Source organism: Elephantulus edwardii, unplaced genomic scaffold (assembly GCF_000299155.1).
Source record: "Elephantulus edwardii isolate Elephantulus edwardi_28Jun2011 unplaced genomic scaffold, EleEdw1.0 scaffold00022, whole genome shotgun sequence".
Taxonomy (NCBI): Eukaryota; Metazoa; Chordata; class Mammalia; order Macroscelidea; family Macroscelididae; genus Elephantulus; species Elephantulus edwardii.
Genome location: NW_006399772.1, coordinates 22,142,527 through 22,150,798, shown reverse-complemented (window position 1 = coordinate 22,150,798; position 8,272 = coordinate 22,142,527).

The following is an 8,272-nucleotide window of genomic DNA, read 5'->3' as shown; positions in this document are numbered from 1 at the left end:
AAAAAAAAACCTTAGGTTTTGTCTCCTCAATTCATGGCAGTTATATACATATGTTCTCTAGGAATCAAATAAATAACAATGTATAGGGAGAATTTATTAAACTAGTAAGCACAGTAACTAAGCAAGTTTTCCAAGTTATTTTGTATACCTCACATATGATCGGAGACAACAATCTTCAGAGATAGTAGAGCATCTAAAGAGTAAACTGAAGGAGGAGGAAAGGAAATAGAGAAAGCAATTAGATGGAGAGAAATTTCTAAATCAAGCTTGAGAGCATGAGGTTATTTCTTATGTGAAATTGAGTGTATTTATTGAAAAATGGACTTACACCTGGAATTAGGAATTAAAAATGCAATGCTTTTTTCCCCTTTGTATATTTTTCCCCCAGAGAGTTCTAAAAGTGTGTTATTAAGACATGTATCAAAAAAGCACATTAAGCCACAAAACCTTAAGAGGGAGTATTTTACAAGTGAAGGATAGTATAAGCTAATAATATTAAAAATATCTTAGCAAAGCCAGTCAGAATAAATAATCAGAGGAAATGCTATGCCAAACACAAATAATTTGGCATTGTTTCAGGGGGAAAATAGTGCCGGGTCCAGGACTGTTTCTATTCCTTGGTCTCTAGCTTCTCCCCTAATCTCTGCCCTATGTCTTCACAAACTGGCCTTTATTAAAACTTAACTAAAACTAGTGTCCTTTAAGTTACTTAATTAAGCTTACTTACTAAATTCTTATTGAAATATTAATGAGTGGCTCTGGCATCCTAGTGGGTAATGGGTTGTGCTGTTAACCCAAAGGCATGCAGTTCAAATCCATCAGCTTCTCTGTGGAAGAATGGCAATCACCTCTTGTGGGATTTACCGCTGTTGAAACCCACTGAAGGGTCAACTATGAATCAGTTCCAACTCGACAGTAATGAGGTTCTTTAATTTATTGTACGAGCAGCTTTTGTAAGTTTAAGTCAAGGCATGATTAGTCGGTAAAGGTGGTTGTTCTGTTGTTATCATTATGTGCCATCAAGTTACTATGACTCATAGACAGCCTATAAACAATGGCTCTGAACATTGTCATCTAAACCAACCTCTCTGTCTCTGCCAAAACAAAGGTATGCGATTCTAATCCACCAGTCGCTCCACAGGAGAAAGATGGGCAATCTCCTCCCATGTGATTTACTGCCTCTGAAAAGCTGCTGGAGGGTCTGCTGTGTGTTTGTTCTGACTCGACTGTATACAACACTAACAACAAGAGGAACAACATGGGACCAAATGGAACTGTCCGTAAGGTTTCAAGGCTGTAAATCTTATGGCCGACAGCCATCACTTTCTCCCAGGGAGCAGCTTTTGAGTTCCAGCCACTCAATTTTCAATTAGCAGTTGAGTGTTTAGCATTGTGCCACCAATTCGCCTGCCTAATGGAGCCTCAGAAAAGTTTCATTTGTCTCAATTACTAAAGGTTAAAAAATGACTTTTTATCACACTCTTCTAGCTTCTTTAATCTTGTGTAGCTTTCTCTGCTTAGGAAGACATGGTGAGTTGGGCTACATAGACTATCAGGACAAGAACTTAAAGACAGGGAGCCTGAAAGCTGGACCCGGCTGTGGATTGTCCTCCTAAAACCTGAACATCTGCATTTCCTAAGGAGAAAAGAAGCAGAACTGACAGCAACTGCAAATTCCTATGCTGTAAATCCCACATTGTGACCAATTTTTAGAAAATTTTAAATTTAAAGGTGACACCTTTAAATAAGATTTTGGAAGAGATACAGTTACATGTCATATCTTTAACATTATAATGCAATAATATCATAATGACTACCATTAGGATATAATAAACATAAATAATCTCATTTGAGATTATTATGATAGATTATGTAACAATGTACTAAGGAGCCCTAACAGCTCACTGGTCAATGTACTCTGTACTGCAGGAGATGATTACTAAGAGGTTCTTGTTGTTATGTGCCGGCAAGTGGGAACCAACTCACAGCTGACTCTCCAGCAAGTTTTCAAGTCAGTAAATTGCACAGGAGGAGATTGTCCATCCTTCTCCCACAGAACAGCTAGTGGATTCCAACTGTATACCTTTGGGTTGGCAGCACAGCTCCTTATCACTAGACCATCAGAGATGCCCTATTACTAAGAGAGTAAAGTAAAATGGAAAATAATTAGAAAGTGGTGAATTTTGAGTTTGTGATTACTTTTGTTTCAATATTCTCTGCTTAATTGTAAATTGGGGTGTATTTGTTCTGTTTTGTTTCCTTAAATAACAGGTTTTTAGCAACTGGCTCAAAGATTTCTTCAAACCTTAATTAACTGACTCATTCCTATACAAGCTCTAGTGGCTCAGTCTGTACGGTATTGCTGTGGTAGCTGCAGTTCAAACCTACCAGGGGCTCCATAGCAGAAAGATAGGCAGTCTCTGTCTGTGAGGCCCACAGCCTCAGAAACCCATGGGAGAGTGGCTAGGAGTCAGAACAGACTCAACAGCAGCGAGGCTGAATTTATTTATATCCTTCTCTCAGACTTTTGTTAAAACCTGACAGCCTTTCACATGAGTTTCCAGTTCATTTCAACAACAACACAATTTGTTGGGGGCTTTTCTAAACACTCCCTGTGTCATCTGGGCTACCTTTAATATATGACAACACGACAACTAGTTTTGATTGTCAAAAGCACCACGGTCCAGCATCAGCAGAGCTAATCTGTATGTCTGTGCATTTAGTGAACACGGTCATGTTCATCGCCCCTAATTCTAAATTTCTAGTATTCCCTGGTAGGATCGTTATACTAAGTCTAATTATTTGCATCTTGTGGTGTCAAAGGCTTAATGTTCAAAATGCCTTTCCTTTTATTTACTCTTATTCATTGACTTTGAGTTTGCCATATAAATAGGCAGGGACATACAAAAAGATTAGGTGTTAGCCTATCCATTGGGAGATTGGCTGGTCTCAGCACTACAATGAATAGATTCAGCAGCAGAAAGTGGAAATCTCACCACCAGCAGAGAATGCAGAGTGCACATTCTTCAGGGCCGAAGTTTGTTGTTGTTTTTGTTTGTTTGTTTGTATGTTTGCACCACTCAGCCTGAGACTGAGACCTACAGCAGCAGCAAAAGCCGCAGCAGAGAACAAGAGATCCAACATGAGACAGAGCTGACCTTGGAACTGCTACTCCAAGGAACCACAGACAGAAGGCTTTGCACAAGCTTGCTGGAGCACGAGGAGGAAGAGGTAATCATTGTCAGGACTAAGAGCTTTGTAACGCTGGCTTAAAGCCACGAGTCTGAAGGCTGAGATGCCTGCGAGCACGTTGCAGAAGCTGTCCTGACTAAATGACTATATCCTGCTGTCAGTCTGAAGTATAGTCTTTTGACACTTAATCCTCCCTTGAAATAACCCTGATTAGTTTAAGCAGGTCTGGACAGAATTTAGAAATGCCAAGTCAGGATGTCTAACTCAGTTTTTCTTCCACTGGGGGAAAAAAAAAAATCAATACGCATCCCAGGTTTGTCATAATGCAAAACAAAGCAGATCCTTCTGGAATAACCACTGTACCTAGTCTTGCAACTCCTCACCTACCCCCTCCCATCGCACCCCTTGCCTGCCTCACCCATCTCTTCTTCTTACCTCTGACTGAGGTTACCCTTTTCTTCCATTCATAACCAGTCACTATATATTGACAACACATATTATTGATATATTAATATTGACAATAGACATAAGTTAGTCTACTTGGAAATTTTTACTTTCTCAAAGCTCTGGTTATTTCTAATGGAAATCAGTTAATCACTAACAGTTAACAGACAGGTTTTATAATCTACACATTTTAAACTAACTTTTGGGGGTAAAAATCTAGTAGTCCAGAAACATCTTTCACTTAAATATAACATGGTCAGGCTTTCTAAAAGAAAAATGTTATCGCTTTATATATATGCACACACACACACACACACACACACACACACACACAGAGGTAGCTCTGTGGCCTATTGGTAAGAAGCTGCACTGCAATCCAGAAGGCAAGCAGTTCAAATTCACTAACTGTTCACATATATATATATATATACACTTTTGTAAATGTGTGTAAAAACACATATACATACATATCTAAACCATATATTCATGTAATTATATTTTGTAACAAACTTCCTAATTTTGTATAACTTATAATTTCTTATAATAAAAAGAATTTGCCAATTATAGCCTCCATCAAAACTGTGATTTTCATGAAACCTGTTCTCAAAAACTATGTCACTAAAACATACACATTTTGCATTTCACATTTTGTTTCTCCATATACAACACAGACATCTGACATTTTCATTTGCTAGGACTGAAGATGAAAGTCAAGTACCAGATCTTTTTAGTTCAAAATTATTTTGTTTACATCAAAGTCTGGTGCTTCCATAATATTTAACATGAGTTTTTATTTAACTGGTCATATAAAAAATTCAGCCCATTAGCAGCTTGAAAAGTCTCTCAAATATTGCCAAATTAATTCAACCAAAGAATTTCTCCTTATTTTATATATGAAATAATCAATACTTGAAAAACTTTCTTTTACATGTGAGAAAATAAATAGGTGGAAATGACTCTAAGTTTTATCTTGTTGTGACGTACTTTTGAGTCGTAACTATTTTGTGACGTAATTTATGAGTTGTTTTGGCTCATAACTAACTCTCCTGCAGGTTTTGAGAGGAAATAAATCACACAGCAGAAGACTGTTCCTCTTTCTTCCTCAGAGCAGAAGGTGGACCCAAACGGGCTGCCTGGGGTTAGCCATGCAGTCCCTCGCCCACGAGGCTACAAGAGCTCCCCTAATTTGCAGTGGTGCTGTTGTAGGGTGCCGTCAAGTCTAGTGTGATTCATAGCAACCCTCTGAACAACAGATCTGAACCCTGTCCAATCCTGCACCATCCTCACAATCAGTTGTAAATATACTAGAGGTTTTCTCACTATTCATTATTTTGTATCAGCTGCTACAAGAGACATGATAGCATGTGGCTGAAGTACTTGACAGCTGACCAAAAGGTCAGCAGTTGAGAAAGATGTGGCAGTTGTCCCCTATAAAGATTTTACTTAAAAATTAAGTCATTGCCATGGAATCGGAATCGACTCATACTTGACCTTCAATTGGGATTTTTAGCCTGTAAACCACACAGGAGGAGATTGTCCTTTTTTTTTCTCCCTTGGAGCTGCTGGCAGATTTGAACCACCAGAGAGATGAGGCCTTTGGGTTAGCAGCACACCTCCCCACAGACAATGCCACCAGTGCTCCCTTACAAAGACTTACAGCTTGGAAACCCTAGGAGTCACATATACTTTGTCCTACCCTATGGTTATGAGTTCAGAAGGTCATTCTATGTCAATGAAGTTAGTTTGGTAAGTTGTCAGCAAGTCGACTCCAATTTATGACAACAACCTCATCCCAAAATGAAATATTCTGTATCATCATCCACTGTAGCTGTCATGAGTTCCAACTACCCTCACTAAACTGGACAGTCCTAACCGAAGAAAATGTTGTGGACGAGTCTGGGGAAGAGGGAGGAATCATTTGGACTGATTGTAGTAGTACATCCCACCCTCCTAGAGCATAGCTCGACCACTTTGTCCTAGTTATGTTGACAAATGACTATGATGGGGAGGCTTGATTTAATTCCAGGAGTAATCTGGTCTCTATTCAGTTATTTTTTTTTAAAAAAAATTTCTATAAATAGCATTTCAAATGGTACCGTTGTCTTATTAATTTATATTTAATGTTATCTTAAACTCAGATTATTTTTGTCCGTAAATTAATTCAAAATAATACTTGAAAAAAGTAGTGACCCTCGGTCTCAAAAGTCTTACACAAAACTTTAACCTCAAGAATGTAACCCAAAGAAACTTCCAGTGTCAACATCAGGGTCAAGTGGTTGATTACCTTTTCTGATTCCACAGGGTGTTCTCTGATTTAGCAGAATGTTTTCATTGTCTCCTTAAAATGGTGAATTTATAAACAACTCCTTAAGTCAACTGGATTAACTTCGCATTTATGTGCTTGCTAAAGATTAGCCATCTTTATTGCCAAACATATAAGGGCAAAAGGTCAGCATTTTCTCAAGAAAAAAATACAGTCAGGAAAGGGTAGGATGGAAAGAGTAATGGAAGTCAGAATTACTGGGGGGAAGTGGGTGTTAGAACTGCGAGTGTTGGAATTAATGCTACAAAACAAAATGTACATGTTTAATGAGTGAAATCAATATGCTGTGTACACTTTGAATTCACAAAAGTGAAAAAAAAAAAACCAACCCGAGCCATCTTTATGTTCTGAGAGTTAATAATTTATGACATACTAATTTTACCAAAGGAATGATAGAGGTTTGTGCTTTGTTTTGTTTCCACCCCCTCCCCCCCTCCGGCTGGATAAGGATCATGAAAGTGGCCAATAAATTTCAAAAGATTTGGAAAGCAAATACTTGATAATCAACAAAGGATGACACCAATTCTGAGAAATATTGAGAGCTTTGAATAGAAAGTCATCCTAATGCAAATAAATTGACGAGCTTCATACCTAAGTAATTCAAGCATGAAGTAGAAAATTCTAGTCATTTTTTGTGATGCTTTTAAGTACAAGCACAACACCAATATGAGCCCATTAAGAAAATACTTGTAAAGATAAATACAGTTTGACTATTTCATCTGCTTTTCATAGAGTTATTTAAAGATTATCTATTAGGCATTCTAACTGTACAGTATTATATCATTTTTAAATATAAAATTCAGTTAAATTTTTAGATCATAAGGTGTTCATGATTATTGGTATTGTCATAATGTTGTTGTTATGTGCCATCGAGTCACTTGCGACTCATAGCAACCGTATGTACAACATCCCTAAACTCTGCTCTGTCCTGTGCTAATTGTACCATCTCCGACACACCCATCCCAATTATCCCAGTCACTGAATCAATCCACCTCACAGGGGGCCTTCCCCTTCTGCACTGTCCCTCCACCCTCCCAAGCATGATGTCCTTCTCCAAGGACCTGTCCCTCCTTACAACATGACCAAAGTATGTCAGACGAAGTAACGCATCAATTCTCCTTCTATCCTCCCTGGTCATTGTCCAGCTCTCTGATGCATAACAAGTGATTGCAAAGACCATGGCCTGTACCAGACACACATTAGTCTCCAAAGAGGCACCATTGCTCTTCAGTACTAATAGCTAATGTTAACAGCAAATTATCACGTCCCTCTAAAATTTTACATATTACACATACACTATTTCAGTCGATACTCACGAAACCTCAAGATACCATTCCTAAGGTCATCATCATTTTACAGGTAGGTTATCAGAGCTTTACCTTTGCCATGGTTTAATTCCAAATTATAGGGAGCTGTGTACATCAGAGCAGAACTACTCTCCATAAAGGTTTCAATAGCTGATTTCTGGTAAAACACAATGCCAGAGTTTGTTTCTCCTGAGGACCCTCTGGATAGATTCAAACCACTAACTTTTTGGTTCACAATGAGTGTGTTAATTATTTGCATCATCCATGGACCTTCAGAACTTAATAAGTCTATGGCACAGCTAAACATATAAAATAGGCCTATAATAGTAAAGTTTACACTTAAATCTAATTTTTCATGTTAGAATTAATTTTTAAAACAGTATATTCAACAAGTGATATTTCTGATCATCTGAGAGCTGGACAACAAACAAGGATGACAGAAGAAGAATTGATGCCTTTGAGTTGTGGTGTTGGAAAAGCACACTTAAAATCCCATGGATTGCCTAAAGAACAAACAGATATGTCTTGGAGAAAGTGCAGCCAGAGTGCTCTTTGGAGGCTTCAGGCAGGTTGCTACAAAGGGGCTGTTCCTTAGAGAGGAACATCTTGCTCAGAAAGCAGGTGGATTGACACAATGACCGTGGCAATGGGCTCGAGTGTGTCAAGTAGTGTTAGGGTGACAGGACAGGGTTCAGATCTGTTGTTCATAGGATCACTATGGGTCATACTCAACTCAATGGCATCTAACAACAATATATAACACCAAAAACACAAACAAAAAAAAACCTACATAGATAAATTATACATCATAAAAATAAAAAACTTTTATGCTTTAAGGAACACCGTCCAGAAAATGAATAGCTGACTTGCAAAAGGAGAGAAAATTTCTGCAAATTATATATCTGATAAGGAATCCATATTTAGAATATGTACCCAGGAATAGATGGTATACCAATTGAATATTTCAGATAACAGATGTTGCCCTGGATGTGCTCACCAAGTTGTG